Genomic DNA, 20,655 nt, shown 5'->3' with positions numbered 1-20,655 from the left:
GGTGTGGGGTATAATTTAAAGTCATGGGAAAGTTTCATTAGCCATTAATCAGGCTCTGAGACAATACAAATGTAAAATGAATACAGATGAAACCATAACCTCAACTATGCCTCAGAATGATGAGTGAGGTGTTCCAGACCTATGTGAGAGTAATGATAATTATACAGTATCACTACTAGTCTAATGATGGATATTAGAAGTTTATTTTAAAGGACAGCTCTGTAAATATGGCAATGTCTTTCTAAGAGTTTTTAACTTTGATACAACTTAGAACAATTGGTTAACCAAGTAAATCTAAACCAAACAGTCAATTCAAAAACATTTCTAGAACGTTGGATTTTTTGGAGGCTGATTATAAAACAAATTAAAGGTCCATCGCACAATAGTGAAACAAAGCAGTCTATGCCGACGACTGTGATGACAATTGTGGCTGAGTTGTGTAAAGGTTGGAAGAAGGTGGTCTGTCCTGCTTGTATAGAGTTGTTTTGTGCTCAGCCTGTAGTGTGTTGTGTGTCAATCAATAAAACTGAATAGTTAAATACAGCATTTATAAACAGGTCACAATTGTGCAGTAGCAGCCTTCCATTGTGTATTTTAAGCCCTTCCAGCATCATAAAAATCTATCATGGAGTTCTAATTTGTACTTTGTAATTGTAATTTGTAAACAAAATGAAAATGTTACAATGTAATTGCCTCAATTACCTCCAAAACGAATTTTGTTGTCAAATTGTAATTCACAACTTGCAAAATCTTCTGGGAATGTTTCCTATGCAGCAGTGGCATAACTTTGGTTTCAAACATTTGTGGGTGTGTGACAACTTCTGTAGCTGGGCCATGCATGAAGATTGTTTCATCTGAAATAATAAAATATGTTACAAACAAGTATAACAAAACATTGCTTCCCTTGTATGTCTTGAAACGATCCAAAGACATTCCTGCAGCAATCATTCAAAACAATTCATTGTTGGTACAATGTTGTCATGAGTGATGAGCAAACAGCTATATTATTCAGTTGCTTCTGAGTCATGCAATTAAGAAGCCATGACTTCAGTTTTCGAAGAGCACTGAAGTGCCACTCAGATCAGAGGCTGGATCCCTTTTAGTACAACCAGCCCCTGAGGCAGTGTTGAGCGCTTGAGCGAGTGTGGCATAATGCAGATTTAATGAGAGGTATGAGAATAGCCCTTGAAATATATTTCTAGAAATGTTGAGGTTTCCACACAATTGCATTACTTAAGATAAACACAGTTTTGCTATTAAATTCATTCTAGCACTGTATTGGTATAAGAAAAGGGTGTTTTTAAGTATTTGAAGTTTTGGTTGAAGTATTTTCAGCTTCCATCCACTTAAAATATGCAGATGAAGGTTTAACCTCAAACCACAGTGTATCAACAATAATGTAAACAACACCAAGCTCCAGACAATGAGTCTCAAACTTTAGGTGTGTTCCTTAAAGTTTAAGAACGCCACTTTATGATGATGAATACGATAATGTTCGTTATGGTAATTGTTTATTTATTAGTTTAAACATGTTTAGTAAAATGTGACAAGAGTGAACTTTTGGAACATTGATAAATAGAGACGTGAGAGTAAATTTAAAAATAATTTAGACTCAGTAATATATCATGATTAATTTGGTCATTTAAGTTTCATACTTTTAATTTGCACGGTAACCAAATGATCTATTCTTAATAATTTATTATACGTTGCAACAACTTTTCCTGTCTACCATGAAATGGTAATTAAAATCATTTAAATTTTGTATTTTGTATTTTTATTTTAAAACACGCATATTCCTTATAACAGGAATAGCACTTTGGGATGACAAAACCTATTGACCCATGTGGCAAAGTGGCTAACAGTGTGCAGGTGCAACTGATCAATAATCAGACCAACAATGACAATCCAGGTGCAATGAAGGTTTAATTGCATAATCCAATGCCTGATGGCTAACAGAAATAAATAATAACAATGTTAATGAAGTAATACAGTGGTGCGTATTGCTTATTTATAGTATTGCTTATTTATAGTGTACGTAACACATACACAAACACCAGTCCGTAGTGTGTGCTCTAGTGCTCGTGTTGAATACAGTTCTTTAGTGACAACAAAAGTGCAATGTTGTTGATCCAGCTTTAGTGTTGGCCTTTGGCGACAGCTCTGGATCATGTTAACCATCCAAATAATTACAAACAGTATTATTAATGACAAACAAAAACAAACAAAATGCTCACATTTCACAGAACAGATTCTCCTTCTGGTAATTTAACATTATCCTTCACAAAGGAACAATTCACATCACTATGTTCCCTTTATATAACTTCACCCATGAACCCTTGGTCAACGAGCGCATCCACTCCTCCAGTTCGCAGATGCCACGTGTTTCCCATCTGGGTCATTGGGTTTGTATACAGTAGCTTTGCCCCCTTTCTAGATGGCCAACTTCCACCTAATCCTGGGAATAAACTGTCATGCCATTTAGTCCAGGGTATTCTGTTCCCTTTATGCAGCTGCCTCACAGGTCAGGAGGGAGAACTAATACAAAGAATCATTTGATCTCTGTCACATCCACTAAACTTAATTAAAAAATTGAGAAACCTAAAGTTTTTTCTTTATTTTTTTATTTCAACACATAGTGTGATAACATTCCTCTGTTCTTATCATTTGCCAGATAATTTTCTAGCAGTGCTGTGGGAGCAGTTTCTTTTGATATCACTGTTCCATTTAGTATAAAGAACTTCAACCCAATTAAGTGTTAGGCCAAGTTAACAAGGGTCCCTTGTAAAAAGAGCAAATATGACAAAACACACTACAAATGTAATCCATAATCCATAAATCATATCAGTTTTGAAAAATGTAGAGTTGCTCTTTATTCATGGTTTTGAGTTCTAATTTGCCAAGAGTCCTACTGTTACTTTGATCTGTCTCACTAAATGATTTAGCTAAGAATTTAGTAAAGGAGGCAAGAGAAAGAAAATATGCAAACGCTTCATATTCCCTTTTTTTTCTTTTTTTCCCCAAGCTGCTTTAGTTTTCAGGGTTCATACATCAGTTCATTTGTCAGACAAGAACATCCTGTATTGGGAAACTTCAGTGGATTTATACACCATTCTTTCCATTAAGCCTAATGTACTACTTCCATATGAAAAATGAGCTGTCCCCTCCACTTCTGATGTGGATACACAGAAATAACAAATGATTCAACAAAGCTGCAGCTTTTTGGATGATGTTTTCAGTACTGTTGCTCACTCCACAGCATTGCTCAAACACCTTTGTACAAGTTTTTAAATAATTATTGTCTGAAAACAAAAGCAATGCTGTAAAATGAACTGTGCAACAAGCATTGTATCATGCATATTAAAACCTGAGAAGTGCAAGAAGTTCATTTTGTTATTCCCAGGTGTATATTTTACAGAATTTTATACAAACACTTCTGTTCATCACTTTAATTATCATACAGCTTACAGTAGGAGAATAACAATGCAGTGTTTTGGGTAATCTATTGGAGAATTTTCTTAATATAGTCCCAGTACAAAGGATAACATAGTTTGGTACACCATGGTCGAATGGAATATTGTACAGGAACAAAAACACTGTGAGTGATATTGCACAAAGCTCAAATCCATTGTAAAATATACAGTATGTTACCTAAATATCTACTTTCCCTACCCTTCCCTGAAAGTTAACAAATACTTGAGACCAATCTGCATAATATTTACATTTGTATTATTTTTTAATATCCCATTATATGTGTACTTATATTAAAATATTTTTGGAATCTATATGAAATTTAGTCGCATATTTTACTTATGGGGCAATGTGGAATTTGTTTAATTCAAAGCATAAAAACTTACCGTAACCTTTGTGCACTGGTAATTTATTCCCCCCTGAAGTGAACTTGTTATAGATTTCCAAATGTAAATGTTTAAAATTAACATTATGTAAATGAACAGGGTATTAACAAGTATTCCTTCAATACTTAGCATTGCACTAGACAGCAACAATTGCTTAAATTGTGATTCTCCTCATGAAGACTTTCTGCTGAAATATGAATTTTTATAAGATTTTCTTCCCCTTTTTCTTCGGTTCATGGAAACAGGCCCAGTGGTATTCAAGAGCAGCAGAAAATAAAATAAAATCTGTAGCCTAGCTGAAAGCTGCATGTGTCAGTAATGGCTGGTATTTAGAGTTTAGGCAGCAGGCAAATGGCTCAGTTGGGCTTACACAGTAAACAAAACAGCAATAAAAAAAAAAACTGTCTGCAAAAATGTACTTTATTATTTGAGATATCCTAACCATAAAATCTAAATCAAGGGGGTACATGAACTAAGGGTTCTATACAGTTGATCACAGCAGTGGAGGCTCTAAATCTACATACTTGAAGCAATAAACCCAAACAAGGCTTTTTAGTCAGATTGAGAATGGATGGTGGATGTGGTGTTCCTTGCTGTGGAGCTTTTCACATACTGTACCATATCAATCTTTGCAGTCAGTACATAACTGTATGAAAAATACATCAGTATAGGTCAAGAAAGCCAGCTCAATTTTCCCTGGTTAGGCATCATAAAGAATGACATATCCTCAAGCTAAGAATAACTCAAGCTTCTTTGAAAGTGATCTTATAGAAGATTTAATATTACCTAAAGTTGGGGCTTCCAGGCCAGAGTCAAGCTTTTAGTCAATGGGTTCCAACACCAACAGGGATTTTCCTGGAACAAAAAGCAAATGGCATAACGGTTCATCGTTAGGAAGGGATATTGTTTGGCAACACAACTGATAAGGATGGAAGCTTTGGCTCATGGTTGCAAAATACACAAATAAGAATGTAGAGAAATTCGTTTTTGGACAACAGTCTTGTTCATTAATAGCACATCCCCATCAACCTGAACCCAGAATTTCCTGAAAATCAGACTTGACCTTCTCCAAGTTTGCATAGAATCAGAATATAAACACGATAAATATTAGAATGTTACGCCTCAGATATCCAGTACGTCAATTGTGAAACAAGGAGATCATCTGAAAACTGTCATTAGGTTTATTGTTTTTCATTAAACTTGGCAGAATTCCTACCTTGACTAAATTGTAATTTCTAAGACATACACCACTGTATCTGCAAATTGTCAGGTGTGTAATTGCTTACAGTGGTTTAACACAGTACTTTGTAAGAAACTTTGGCAGATTTGTGGGAGTCATTTAACTTTGACAGTTACTTTGCCCTCCTGTGTTGGTTAGTGTTCACTTTTAATATGATTGCGAGGGACTATGTGCTGAAAAGCCAGCGCTGCAGCTCAATTGGATCAGGACTGGGATTAGAATTGAATTTCTGCAGACCCATAAATGAAGAAAAATACCTAATAGGTGAAGCAAGTTTCCCCTTGGCCAATAATAATAAATAATAATGCCTGAGGGACATAAGCTTGGTACCCTTCTATTCCTGATCTTTTCTTGGGTTAAAAGTAAAAATCTTTTGCCTTGTTAAAAATGTGATTGGGAAGACATGCAGCCTTTATTTTTAATTATAGATGTATTGAACTGAAAATGTCACCTTAGACAAAAGCCAGTTGACTGTGAACTATTTTTAATACTTGTATTAAACTCTGGAATCAACATAACCCAACCAATGCTAGCCATTGCTGGGATTTACTGGGTAATTTAGAATTCCAATCAATACACATATTGTAATTCCATTTGGGTATTCATGGTTTAAACCTTTTTTTTTTTTTTGGTACTTCAAGCAGCTGTGGGTGCTGAACCCACCTACTAATGAATATGTAATAACCCGAGATCCAAGATGCAAGAGTATAACTTAAAAATCAGTGTCTTTATTAGAACCATCTCTGTTGAAACCTACACATTAGTGTTTTCTAAGGACTTCCTCGACCCCACGGTATCCTAGGTAGAGGGTAAGTATGTAGGGCGCTACTGACCTCTAGTGGCATAACTTGAACTGCATTATATACATATACATTCACATTACTACCATCTCCCCCCCTTAAGATTTCAGCTACTGTAAAATTTGGAAACAGTTTAAACACAGTTATAAACAAAATGTAACGCTAATACACTAGATGTCTCTGAACTATTGCTGTAACAACAACTACACAAAATAGTCCATCCTTAACTGTACATAAACATATAATTTCAAACTTTTTTTAAACATTTTTTGCAAGTCAAAGTCTTTCAGGTAACTAGATTTTTGACAGTTCTTTGGGAACGACGCACAGCTTGTGCCATGCTTTGATTATCCCTGCCCACCTTTGGGGAACTCCCAGTTTGTTCCTCTGGTTTCAAAGCAAGCTGCTCTGAGACAGTGTCCGCATTGTTTGGAACAAGTTCATCTGGCATGGTTACTCTAGCTGGTGGTTGTAGAACCTCTGCAGGTGTGTCCTGCACAATATCCTCTGACCCAATGGTGTTGTCCTGTTGTCTAGACAGGATCTGATCTATGTGTCTGCGTACTATCCTGCCATTTCCCAGCATTACCTTGAAAGATACAGGACCAGTCACTGTTGCAATGACTCCTGGTATCCACTTTGGACCGTAACTGAAGTTTCTTGTCATCACAGAGTCTCTGTCTCCAAAACTCCTCCCCTTTGTGTGCTTGTCATGGTGTTCCTTTTGTTTATTCTGCTTAAGTTCCACTTTTCTCTTTAAATCGGGATGCACTAGATCAAGCGTAGACCGAAGTTTCCTCCCTAGTAACATCTCTGCTGGGGAGAGTCCTGTGGTAGTTTGAGGTGTTAACCTATAGCTGAATAGTACCCTTGACAATTTAGTTGACATATTTCCTTCTCCCGCTTTCTTCATCATCGTCTTGAATATTTGAACGGCTCGTTCTGCGAGACCGTTGGAAGACGCATGAAACGGGGCTGATGTAACATGGACAATGCCGTTTTTGTTCATGAATTCCTTGAACTCTGAGCTGACAAAACAGGTGCCATTATCAGAAACTACCATTTCTGCTAATCCCTGATTGCTAAAACTTTTTTGCAAACAGTCAATTGTAACAGCTGATGTTGCTGAAGTTATCGGGTAAACATCCATCCATTTGGAATGAGCATCTATGAGTATCAAAAACATCTGCCCCATAAATGGTCCTGCATAATCTAGGTGTAATCACTTCCAGGGTCTGTCTGGCCACTCCCAGGGATGTAGCGGGGCTGTGGCTGGTGCTTTCCGGTGTTCCTGACACTTGCTACGTTCCTTTACCCGTGTCTCTATCTCCTCATCTAGTTTGGGCCACCAGAAATAACTTCTGGCCAGAGCCTTCATGCGCGAAACCCCTGGATGGCACTGATGCAGCTGTTCCAACACAGCCTGTCGTCCTCGCTGTGGGATGATGACACGTGGCCCCCACAAGACACAACCATCTTGCACGCTCAATTCTGTCTTCCTAGCAGAATAAGGTGTAAAATCTGTTCCTTTCCTTACGCTGTGGCCACCCCCTTAAAACATACTCTCTCACTCTAGACAGTATGGAATCTTTCCCTGTCCACACTCTCACCTCCTCTGCGGTCACGATCGCTATGTTTTCCACCATCAGCACCCTGTCTTCCAGACCTGTGGATTGGGAAGTGTCCAGCAGTGGCACACGACTCAAGGCATCTGAGTTGCCGTGGTCCTTACCCACCTTGTAGACTATCACGTACTCATACACCCGCAGTGTCACAGCCCACCTCTGGATCCTCGGTGACACTATCTGTGGAACAGCCTTCATTTCGTTGAAGAGTGAAAGAAGGGGTTTATGATCTGTGCATATGTTGAACTTTCTACCATAGAGATACTTGTGAAACTGTTGCACCCCGAAAATCACAGCCAGTCCCTCTCTATCAAGCTGAGAGTAGTTTCGTTCAGCTGATGTGAGTGTTCTTGACATAAAACCTATGGGTCTCTCCCACCCATCTGGCATGAGGTGTGAAAGTACTGCGCCTATCCCGTAGGGGGAGGCGTCACAGGACAGAATCAGCTCTTTCCCACTGTCGTAATGCACAAGTATATCTGTGGATTGAATGAGTTTTTTAGATTTCTCAAAAGCAGCCTCCTGCTCTTTTTTCCATTGCCATTTTGTGTCTTTTCTCAACAATTTGTGCAGTGGAGCCAACACTGTTGACAGGTTAGGTAAAAACCTGTTATAATAGTTCAACAGTCCTAAGTAAGCCTTAAGCTCTGTTATGTTGGTAGGTGCAGGTGCATTTTGGATAGCTTGTACCTTGTTCTTAAGTGGGTGTAGTCCTGTGGCATCCACTTTGTGACCCAGAAACTCAGCCTCACTTCCCAGAAAGGTACACTTACTTCTCTTTAGCCGTAGGCCTGCCTCCTCCACTCTCTGAAGTACCTTGCTTAGCATCTGCAGGTGCTCCTGATCATTCTTGCCCGTCACCATGATGTCGTCCAGGTAAATGGCTACATGGGGAATTCCCTGCAGCAAACCCTCCATAATTCTCTGAAAGATAGCTGGACTGGATGAAACCTCGAATGGAAGACGGTTTACATTAAATAACCCTTTGTGTGTGTTTATAGTTATGTACTTTTTTGATTCCTCATCCAAAATTACCTGTTGATAGGCATGACTCATGTCCAATTTGTAGAATTTTGCCCCTCCTGAGAGCTTTGCAAAAAGATCTTCAATTCTGGGAATGGGATACTGTTCCAGTTTGGACACCCGATTTACAGTAAGTTTGTAATCTCCGCAAATCCTCACAGAGTTATCAGGCTTTAGCACTGGGACTATGGGAGCTGCCCACTCAGAGAATTTCACTGGTTCAATTATTTTGTCTCTCAAGAGGCGGTCCAGCTCAGCCTCTACCTTCGGTTTCATAGCATAAGGCACAGGTCTTGGCTTAAAGAACCTTGGCGTTGCCTCTTTGTCAACATATATTTTAGCCGGTGGGTCTCGCAATGTCCCCAATTCCTCTTTGAATACATTCTCATGTTTCTTCAACACATCCTGGAGTGTTGTTTTGTCTCTACCTATCTGGTTTACAGTGCCCCAGTTTAATTCCAACTCCTTAATCCAACCGCGGCCCAGTAGGTTTGGTCCTTTGCCAGACACTACTACTACTGGCAGCTGTTTAACAGTCTTTCTGTACTGTACAGTTAAGTTTGCAATACCCAATGTTTACACTCTTTCGCCTGTATAGGTTCTGAGATGCAGGGAACATGTCCTTAGATCAGGTACTTTTGCCCCATTCCTTAGTTTGGAGTACTCTGTTTCATTCATAATTGTAACACTGGACCCCGTGTCAACCTCAAATTGCACATCCGACTTGTTAACTTTTAACTGTAATGTGATAGGCGCTACCTTGGGAATGCTTGTCTCTGTTACGTTATTCATAATGAACACGTCTTCACCGTCACTTGCATCTGGTTCAGGATTTTTGCTAATGTGATGAGCCCCATGTTTTTTTTCCCGCATCTGTGACACATTTCCTTAAGAAAACGACAGTCATTCGCCATGTGCTCACCACCACATCTATAACATAGTTCCGCCAGTTCGTGGTTCCCTCCACGTTTTTAGCTTTTTCACTGTAGCCTGGCTAGCATGTTCCCAGTTAGCACCATTACTTCCTTTGCTTTGCCATTGTAAATCCTGAACGTCTTTGTTTGCTGTCTCCAATGCCTGAGCAATTTTCAGTGCTTTTTCAAATGTTAACTCGGTTTCTGCTAACAGCCTGAGCTGAATACGATCATCGTCTATACCACAGACTAGCCTGTCCCGCAACATTTCCTTTAGCCTGTCTCCATAGTTGCAATGTTGCCACATATTCAGTCACACTCTAATTTGCCTGTTTGTTTCTCGAGTTAAATTTAAAGCGTTGAACTATTTCACTGGGATTTGGGTTGTAGTGCGTTTTCAACAGTTCAACTAAATCGTCAATCGATTTGTCCCCTGGCTTATCTGGGCTTAACAAATTTCTCATCAGACTATATGTTTGGCTTCCTACCGAACTTAAGAGAATCGCTCTCTTTTTATTGCCGTTGTCAATCTCATTTGCTTCAAAAAAATGCGACAGCACTTCGCAATATTCCTCCCATGTCTGTAGTTGACTATCAAACTGCGCGGTTGTTCCTACCGTGGCAGCCATGTTCCGTTGTCTGTGAGCGCTCCCGCTAACGTTAGCAGGTTGGGCGTAAGCTATGCAGCTACACTTGTCTTTTCTCCTTCGTTGTCTCCGTTTTCAATGACCTAAGACAAGTTGTCCAATTTCCTCGTCACCATATGTAATAACCCGAGATCCAAGATGCAAGAGTATAACTTAAATAACAGTGTCTTTATTAGAACCATCTCTGTTGAAACCTACACATTAGTGTTTTCTAAGGACTTCCTCGACCCCACTGTATCCTAGGTAGAGGGTAAGTATGTAGGGCGCTACTGACCTCTAGTGGCATAACATGAACTGCATTATATACATAAACATTCACATTACTACAGAATATATATATATATATATATATATTTTATTTTTTTAGTTTAGAGCATTATGCTAATCTTTAAAATTAAAATAAAACCTTCTTGACTATAATTATCTCGTGGACACTTATTATATAACAGTAACTAGCTGTGATGTACGGACTCGTTAGAGGGTTACAAAAAATTATATGGTTATTGAAAAAAACATGGTTTGGCTATTTTGCCAAATGTCAAGCAAGTCTACAGACACTATGGACGGTAGTTCTTGTCTTGATGCTGGGGTTATGGAGTCCATCAATAACACATTTTAGCTACCCTCAAAATTAATTGAGAGATGCAATTTCAGAACTAGTAAAAAAGAACAACATAATTTAGTGCTGTTAATTGAACTTTAATTCATAAACGTGTTGGAGCCAATATATCTCTGGTGATACATAACCTCAGCAGTGCTGTCTCCAAGCTACATTTTTATGGTCTTTCTTTGCTGGCAGCAGACATTCCATCTGCAGCATAATACCACTTTTGGAGGGGTGTGGTGTCGTGTGTGTGTGTGTGTGTGTCCCTCCCCAGAAAGCTAGATCTAAAAGGCAACTGGTCAAACAACATATTTAAGATTATGCCATTCGGTTTGATTTTAGATGCTATGCAATAACATTTAAAAGACTAGAGTCCCACAGTGCCATGTTCTTTAATTTCTCCCTGATAAACAGAGTAAATTAACCCTGAAAGTAATGTAGTACAGGCTCCAGCAGGGGGTTAAACTGTAGCATGGGCATTCAGTTACCCGGTCCCTGAAAGGGTTATTAATAAAGGAGCAGAAGTGGGGGAGAAGGACAATATCAAAGAAATGCTCATTTCTTTAATCTGCATCCCCCTCTGTCACACAGAGACAAAGTCAGATGCCTCAGATGTTTTTCTTTTTTTTTTTTAATTCTTTATTTTTTTTGAAGGGCCTTTTTTTATAGGCTTTTGTGCGTCTGCCAAAAGCCACTCTCATCCTAGAACTAGCACTTAGATTAATCAATAGCCCAAGCATTGTGAAGCCATTAGCATTGCAAGAAAAAAAAAAAGGTTATTCTGCTGTCTCCCCTGACAGCTAGCTCATGAAAGTCTAGCTCCTATACCCCCCCACCCCCCCATCACCCCACCACACACACACACCACCAACCAACCCCTCCGCTCCCATGCTGAACTCCTTCAGGACATTGCACACTCAAGAGGGAAAGCCATGCTAATGTTCTTTTCCCAGGCTCTCAATAATAACACATGTTTTGGCAGGTAGCCATTATTCATAAATTGGATGATAATCACTCTTGCCCTAATGTCCAGATGCCTCCTGAAACATCACCCCCAAATCCCACTGGCACAAAAAGGCCAAGGTACCTAATGCCTTCAGCACCCCAGCAGCAAGAAAAAAACAAACAAAAAAAACAAACATGCTGCCTTATAATTTGAATGACACATCTGGCTTTGTCTTCTGTAAGCTTTATATTTTATCCACCCCTATGCCCGTTCCCCACCCCACCCCTTTGCATTGCATTTGTTAACTAAGGCTACTGGCCCTTCAAAACTGAAATAACTTCCCTCCATCATGAAAAAGTATGTTGTTGTTCAGCTGTGAAGCTGGAGCTTCATTAGAAAGTAATCTGGTTTTCGTGAAATGTTATCCTGTCTTTTTTTCTGGCCCATCAAAAGAAATCTACAGTATTGTTGCTTGAAAACAAAATGCTTTCAGTAGGCCTGAACGGTTTAGTTTTCTGTGAGGTCCATATTTTATGGCATCTTTTGGGGGGAATTCTAGTACCATGCAGCTGCTTTCAAGATGATCAGAAATTATTTTCAATATCTTTTGTGGTTTCCCAATAGAAAATCATAAAACAAAAAGCAGCATTCCTTTTTTCTTTACAGTTCCCTTCCTTTTCATGATGTATGTAATTATTTTTAGTGGTTCCTACTGCGATTCCTCAAATATTATGTTTTTAATAGTTTTTTTTATAAGTGTGTGTTAAGGTTTGGATGCTTTGTAGTAGTAACCAAAGTGTCTTCATATTAGAAAGTTCTAGAAGCATCTAATGTACATCACAGCTGTGTATTACCAGCAAAGCTAACATGGCAGATCAATATATGGTGCTGGCACTTCACATTGATCTTGCCTGGATTAAATCCTTATGGCAGGATCTGAAGACCAATTCCTGAACTCACAAACATCAAAAATAAAAATAAAAACATTTGTGTAATTGTAATGTGACTTATGAAATTTAAGCCAACTATCCAGCGACTGAAGTAATTAATGGGTTTCCCTGTGTTTGAAACATATAGGCTGTTTCACTCCAACATAAAAAGTTGGTAATGTCCTTTGCTTTTTTGGAAAAATCTGTCTTTACAGTACATTGCAGTGATGATGTGTTAACTGAATTAACATGAAGCCATTATTTCTCCATATTCGCTTGAATCACATTAAAGTTCTATTTTCCTCATCTTAATAGAGCCATAGTTGTAATTTACAGACCCAGAAACACATTTTATGAAGAAGCACAGTGATATGCAGGTTATGGTGAATGTCATTTTTCATTTACACATTGTGAGGGAACTGATGTGTGTGAATGAAGATGCTCACACTCTGACACACATAATTATATCTTTACATTCATTGCACCAACAGCAATTAAATGTGTCTGCATGACAACAGCAGCAGTAGAGTACGGTAGAATATCACTTTGCAATATTTGCTCCAAAACCATACCATTGTCTACCGTATTTGAAACAAGCTTAAATTTTAAAAAAAAAATGCTTGATTTCCTTCAGGTCATATATATATATATATATATATATATATATATATAGATAGATAGATAGATAGATAGATAGATAGATAGATATACAGTGCCTATTGGAAGTATCTACCCCCCCCCCCCCCCCCCCCCCCTTGGATGTTTTCACAGTTTGTTGTGTTACAACCTGAAATCATGACTTGATGCATTTACATTTTTTGATTTACACAACCTACTCGACACTTTCAATGTGTGAAAAAATGGGGTCTTCATTAGATAAGTATTCACCCCCTTTGCTATGACACTCCTAAATAAGCTCAGGTGCAATCAATTGCCTTCAGAATTCACACAGCAAGGTAAATGGAGTCCACCTGTGTGCAATAAAAGTGATTCACATGATTTCAGATTAAATACATTTGTTTCTGTAAGGTCCCACAGTTGGATAAGGACAACTCTGAAAGACAGCGTTCCATGGCTGCGATGGGAGAAACTGTCCATGTGTCAACAATAGCTCAGGTACTCCATAAATCTGGCCTGTATGAAGAGTTGTAAGAAGGAAGCCATTTCTGAAAAAAAGCCCATGTAAAATCTTGCTTGGAATTTGCAAAAAGGCATGTGGGACACTACGAAAAGATGTGGCAAAAGATTCTGTGGGCCGATGAAACATAAATTGAACTATTTGGCCTAAATACAAAGCGTTATGTCTGGCGCAACCCCAACACAGCACATCACCCTGGTAACACCATCCCTACTGTGAAGCATGGTGGTGGAAGCATCATGCTATGGGGATGTTTTTCATTGGCAGAGACTGGGAAGCTTGTCAGAGTGGAGGGCAAAATGGATGGAAATACAGACAAATCCTTGAGGAAAACCTACCTGAGTTGCAAAAGACCTAAGACTGGGACGGAGATTCACCTTTCAGCAGGACAATGACCCCAAGTGCACAACTAAAGCGACACTGCAGTGGCTTAAAAATAAGAAAGTGAATGTCCTATAGTGGCCCAGTCAAAGCCCAGACTTGAATCCGAGTGACAATCTGTGGCAAGACTTAAAGATTGCTGTCCACCAACAATCCCCATCCAACTTGACAGAGCTTGAAAAATTTTGCCAAGAAGAATGGGTGAATATTACACGATACAGATGTGCAAACCCGATAGAGACTTACCCCAAAAAACTCACCGCTGTAATTGCTGCCAAAGGTGGTTCTACCAAGTATTGACTCAGGGGGGTGAATACTTTTTTTTTTTTTCATTAACTATTGTTTCACAATAAAAATTCTCTTGTCTCTTCAAAGTGTTGAGTAGGTTGTGTAAATCAAAGGAAACAAAATCCCATTTAAATGCATCAAGATTTCAGGCTGTAACACAACAAACTGTGAAAATGTCTAGGGGGGGGGTGAATACTTACTATATATATATATATATATATATATATATATATATATATATATATATATATATATATATATATATATATATATAACCGTGTGCAGAAAGGGAAATGAACCATTCTACTGTTCTATAAATGTTACAGCAACAAAACAAGATTGCCTGTTAAGGAAAAGCTGGTAAACAGTTATTTTTCAATATTTGAATTATCAGAAAGTCAGTGGAATCCATCTCCTTGAAATAGGGTGTCATGTTAAAATATTAATCTGTTAACTAAGAAGCTCTGGAAGAAAATGAATATGATTATTTATACCTATGGCCAGCACAATAATGCATGTCTTCTTTCTCTAAAGCAATGTAGCACTATAGTTCTACATCTTCCTCTTTGTAGATACCACTCTTTTTAGTTGGATCTCTGACAGAATCAAGCACCCATTTGCTGTGAGTGGCACAGTTGCTGTGCTTCTACAACTTGGCTGTCTAGCTAAAACAATAGATTACTCTGCATTTGGTATTGTTTAGCTTTGAACAGATACTTCTGGAGTTACTCATGATCACAGAATCATCAACATCTGTTACAGCCCTTGACAACCTTTGAAAATAAGGTTTTTGCTTTCCTCCTTTAAAGTTTTTCTATGGTATTTCTAAAGGTTGGTTAAGTAAATTGAAATCCATTAATGTAGGATGAGTTACTGAGGCTTTATCCAATTAATATTATAAGTGTGCTTCTGCCCTCGGAGGGCGCCCACTGGATCTTCAGTTCTTGCTGCGATGAGGGGAGAAAATTATTGGACATTCCAAATTGGGAAAAAATCAGGGGCAAAATAATTGGGGACAGTAAATTAAAAAATAATAATAAATAAAAAAATAACAGCAATTGCACATATTTAACAAAGTTGTGTTTTTGGTACTTTTTAAAAGCCCTATAAGAATAGCTCTGATTCAAATCAAACCACGAAAGATTTTAAATGTTCACTTTTCAGCTTTTTAAGCCTTGTCAGTGTCCACTGAAAATTTGACTACCTGTTGAAGTGCACATAAGCGTAGGTTAGCATCTGGTTCGCTGCTGTGCTAACATAGGCTTGTGCACCGTTTCCACTGCCTGGTGTCTATGGTTTGTAAACAAAACACAATAGGATTCCACAATCCCCCAGTGACCTTTGGTGTATGGCAAGAATATCTGAGGTTAGCCAGGTTTGGAAAAAAGCAGTGAAACACTCTTTTGATTTCTGCAAGTAGCTATGGGCAGCCGAAGCCTGTAGCGCCAGACAGTGGAAACAAGACATTAGTCAGAGCATGCGTTACTACCTGTTAAATGTTTTAACAATAAAAACAGGAAGGTTAGCTAAACAGTTAATAGTTACATAAATATGTATAGTAGATGTGTTTTTTTTTTTTTTGTTTGTTTTTTTTTAGTATTTAGTATTCGCCACCACCCCCGCACTGACTCGGGAGGGGTGAGGATGAACACACACTGTCCTCCGAAGCGTGTGCTGTTAGCCACCTGCTTTTTTACACACTGCAGAGTCACCGTGCAGCCACCCAGGGCTACAGCATTGGAGGACAACACAGCCCTGGGCAGCTTACAGGCAAGCCTGCAAGCGCCCAGCCAGACCACAGTCGCTGGTGCGCGGTGAGCCAAGGACACCTTGGATGACTTAACCCTCCCTCCTCCCAGGCGGTGCTGGGCCAATTGTGCACCGCCCCCTGGGAGCTCCCACCCTCGATCAGTACTCGAGCTGGCAATGTCCAGAAATTAGAGATGTCGATCTCAGAAATTGGTAGTCGAGTAATCGCACTCTTTAATTTTGCAGCAGCAAAATAGTAATGTTTTTTGTGCGTTTAAAGTGTACATTAGTTCTGAATTTGCCATGTCAATATTTTAATTGCATTGAGTTGTTTGGTTTGAAATGGAAAGTATTAGTGAAGTGTGCAGTTTCAGATGGACAGAAGTACAGCTGCGGTTATAATCCATTACATATAAATTACATTTTATAACATTAATAAATAGTTTTAAAAAATTCCATGCAGTTTTAAGAACTGTACATGCACAAAGAGTACCAAACATTATTAAATAGACAATGAATTAATATTTTTTTAAAGTGCCAACTATTCCAATATTTTTACCTTTGCTGTTCGACTACAGCAAATAAGCAGTCATTCTTCCCCTAGTTTCCAATTGCAATAAAACCTTGATTATCGGTTATTACCTTGCTATTTGACCTTGTCTGTACTGTACTCTGACCTTGCTAATGCTGTTAACTACCATACGGTAATGTCCTCTAAACGGGTTTTAACTATATTGTATGTAAATTAAGTATTTATTTAAGTTTGCAGCAAAGTTGTTGGGTTTATGAGAGTGACATTAGCGTTAATTGTCTGTAAATTTGAGAATATGAGCCGAGGGAAGTGTATTCAAGCTTCAGAGAAAGCCCGAAAAAATGGGTGTAAAAAGGAGTGAAAAAATGCTGTAAAGTAAGAATGCTTTCAAAAATAGACATGTTAATAGTTTATATTTATCAATTAACAAAATGCAAAGTGAGTGAACAGAAGAAAAATCTACATCAAATCAATATTTGGTGTGACCACCCTTTGCCTTCAAAACAGCATCAATTTTTCTAGGTACACTTGCTTTGAAGGAACTCGGTAGGTAGATTGGCCCAAACATCTTGGAGAACTAACCACAGTTTTTCTGTGGATTTAGGCAGCCTCAGTTGCTTCTCTCACTTCATGTAATCCCAGACTCTGATGTTGAGATCAGGGCTCTGTGGGGGCCATACCATCACTTCCAGGACTCCTTGTTCTTCTTTACGCTGAAGATAGTTCTTAATGACTTTTGCTGTATGTTTGGGGTCATTGTCATGCTGCAGAATAAATTTGTGGCCAATCAGATGCCTCCCTGATGGTATTGCATGATGGATAAGTATCTGCCTGTACTTCTCAGCATTGAGGAGACCATTAATTCTGACCAAATCCCCAACTCCATTTGCAGAAATGCTACCCCAGACTTGCAAGGAACCTCCACCATGCTTCACTGTTGCCTGCAGACACTCATTCGTGTACCGCTCTCCAGCCCTTCGGCGAACAAACTGCCTTCTGCTACAGCCAAATATTTCAAATTTTGACTCATCAGTCCAGAGCACCTGCTGCCATTTTTCTGCACCCCAGTTCCTGTGTTTTCGTGCATAGTTGAGTCGCTTGGCCTTGTTTCCACGTCGGAGGTATGGCTTTTTGGCCGCAAGTCTTCCATGAAGGCCACTTCTGACCAGACTTCTCTTGACAGTAAATGGGTGTAGCAGGGTCCCACTGTTTTCTGCCAATTCTGAGCTGATAGCATTGCTGGACATCTTCCGATTGTGAAGGGAAGTAAGCATGATGTGTCTTATCTGCTACAATAAGTTTCCTTGGCCGACCACTGCGTCTATGGTCCTCAACGTTGCCCGTTTCTTTGTGCTTCTTCAAAAGAGCTTGGACAGCACATCTGGAAACCCCTGTCTGCCTTGAAATTTCTGCCTGGGAGAGACCTTGCTGATGCAGTATAACTACCTTGTGTCTTGTTGCTGTGCTCAGTCTTGCCATGGTGTATGACTTTTGACAGTAAACTGTCTTCAGCAACCTCACCTTGTTAGCTGAGTTTGGCTGTTCCTCACCAAATTTTATTCCTCCTACACAGCTGTTTCTGTTTCAGTTAATGATTGTGTTTCAACCTACATATTGAATTGATGATCATTAGCACCTGTTTGGTATAATTGTTTAATCATACACCTGACTATATGCCTACAAAATCCTTGACTTTGTGCAAGTGTACCTAGAATTGATGCTGTTTTGAAGGCAAAGGGTGGTCACACCAAATATGGATTTGATTTAGATTTTTCTTCTGTTCACTCACTTTGCATTTAGTTAATTGATAAATATAATCTATTAACATGTCTATTTTTGAAAGCATTCTTACTTTACAGCATTTTTTCACACCTGCCTAAAACTTTTGCACAGTACTGTGTGTGTGTGTGTGTGTGTGTGTGTGTGTGTGTGGTGTATATATATATATATATATATATATATATATATATATTTTAATTGGTAAGTTTGTTGTAGAGCAATACATCACACCTTAACAAGTGTGCGAAGCAAATGAACTCCATTCACTTAAAGCAATTTACTCCAAGTCGTATGAAGTTTAGAAGCAGACAGGTGATAGACTTAATCCAGAAACAGAGATTTTTATTTGTACAACATGTCAAGGAACTGTCTGAACTATTTTAGGTTTACAAACAAAAATAAGGGATACAACAATAGCTAGAGCTGGAAATATGTTAGCGATCATGTGAGTCACTTTGAACAAGGCACAACCAGGATTGTTGCCTAATCACTTCCTAGGGCCTTAATTTAGGCAATCGGAACATTTAAAAAACAAAAAATGACTGAATCACAGAAATGACATGGTCAAAATGGAATGTAAAAATGGAAAAAGGTACTGTCTGAAATGCAAGAAATACATTTGAAAATAAAAAAACAACATACATGAATGTAATTGTATATAAATTCTGGGGGGGGGGGGGGGGGGGTGGGGGTTTAATGTCCGTTAACATTCAACATGGTTCCGGCCCCTGTTTTGCACATCAGTGTTGGGTAGTTGCTCAATGAAATAGGAACATAATTTTACAATGTTTTCCCAGCCTAGGTAATACAACTTGTTCTGCATCTTTGAGAACAGAATAAACTGATGGCTTACGGCAATAGAAACCCATTAGAGTGCTGACCTTCCCATCTCCAGTAACTCAGCAGGTTAGAAAAATGTTCAAAGTGGTTTTAATTTTTTTTATAGCTTTTACTTTGCCCTTCAAACATAAAAGTAGTAACCACAACTATAAATAGTGGGACTCCCATACACTTGGCACTGCAAATACTGAAAAATATATATTTCTGCAGAACAAGGGAACTTGGAAGGTGGAGACACCAAAAGACTGCTAACAAGATTCTAGCTGACAGAATCGGATATAGAGAACGCTGTGGCCCAAATATATATTTTAGTGATCTCAAAAAGAAGAGAAGATCGGTTCCATTCAGTCTTCTTAGTTGTTGGGTTCTGACGTCTAAGAGCCCTATTTTGAACAGGCAAAAGCAAAAAAAATGACAGTATAAAACTAGCATGGAATTTTACTGCTTCTTGCAACTTATCTGTTTCTTGATGGTTTTATATGTGCGACAGTTTTTTGCTATATGTGCCGCATTGGTTTAAGAGTGCTGTATCTTATGTTCTTTGTGGGATGGCTTGCAATGAGGAAGGCTTCTAGAAAGACTCGTATTTTGTTTAACCAGGATACATTTTAATAGAATTAACACGTATCAAAATAACCACCCTGAAACATAATAGTTACTATTTTAGTTGTAAATATGTATTTACTTGAGAATTAATATAGAACAGTTACACACACGCAAGACAAATCATATGTTACTTTTATTTTTAGATAAAAAACTAATTTTGTTTTTACAGTTTTGTATGTACATGTACCTGTTTATACACTAGTTTCTTTTCAAATGTTTATTTTATTATAGTTTTTCATTTTTTAAGTAATGCTTTATATGCTGTAAGTTAAAAAATAAACCCCTTTATGTTTAATTGTTCATTTAAATACAGCGTTTCAACTGTGCAGATGTTTGACATGATGTGAGTGTTACTTTTGAGTTGTATCCGATAGTTTGGCTTTCATTTAAATATTGATGGTGTTTAAAATGTATTTGCGGTTGTAGGTATAAGTATAACCATGGTTGTTCAAGTGTTGAAGCAGTCCATAAATATACAGTGTTTGTGTTTGTTTGTTTCTGTGTGTGTGTGTGTGTTGGGGGGGGGTCTGTTTTGTACAGCCTTTCTGCTGGAGATTACATGATATTAAGTCAGAAGAACGGGATCTTGACTGCTGAAACTTCGTGAGCCACAAGCACGATTCCTGCTCTGGTTCACATGGGTTTTTACAGCTATTTTTCTCGTGAGAAAGCAATTGACCCTGCCCTTAAAGTCACGCTGACCAAAGGATTCTTTTGATGTTTTGTGTGACAACATCACAGATTCGCGTGACAACCTCAC

At 38.5% G+C, this 20,655-nt stretch overlaps 1 protein-coding gene across 2 annotated transcripts in view; it reads left to right on the top strand.

Annotated features, from left to right (window-relative positions):
* Positions 1-20,655, top strand: part of cntfr (ciliary neurotrophic factor receptor) — a 148,865-nt gene that overhangs the window by 116,579 nt on the left and 11,631 nt on the right. The window lies entirely within an intron of this gene.

The sequence above is a fragment of the Polyodon spathula genome, chromosome 1 (assembly GCF_017654505.1).
Source record: "Polyodon spathula isolate WHYD16114869_AA chromosome 1, ASM1765450v1, whole genome shotgun sequence".
Classification (NCBI taxonomy): domain Eukaryota; kingdom Metazoa; phylum Chordata; class Actinopteri; order Acipenseriformes; family Polyodontidae; genus Polyodon; species Polyodon spathula.
Note: the sequence above shows the minus strand (reverse complement) of the source record. Positions and strands in the feature narration are given on the sequence as shown.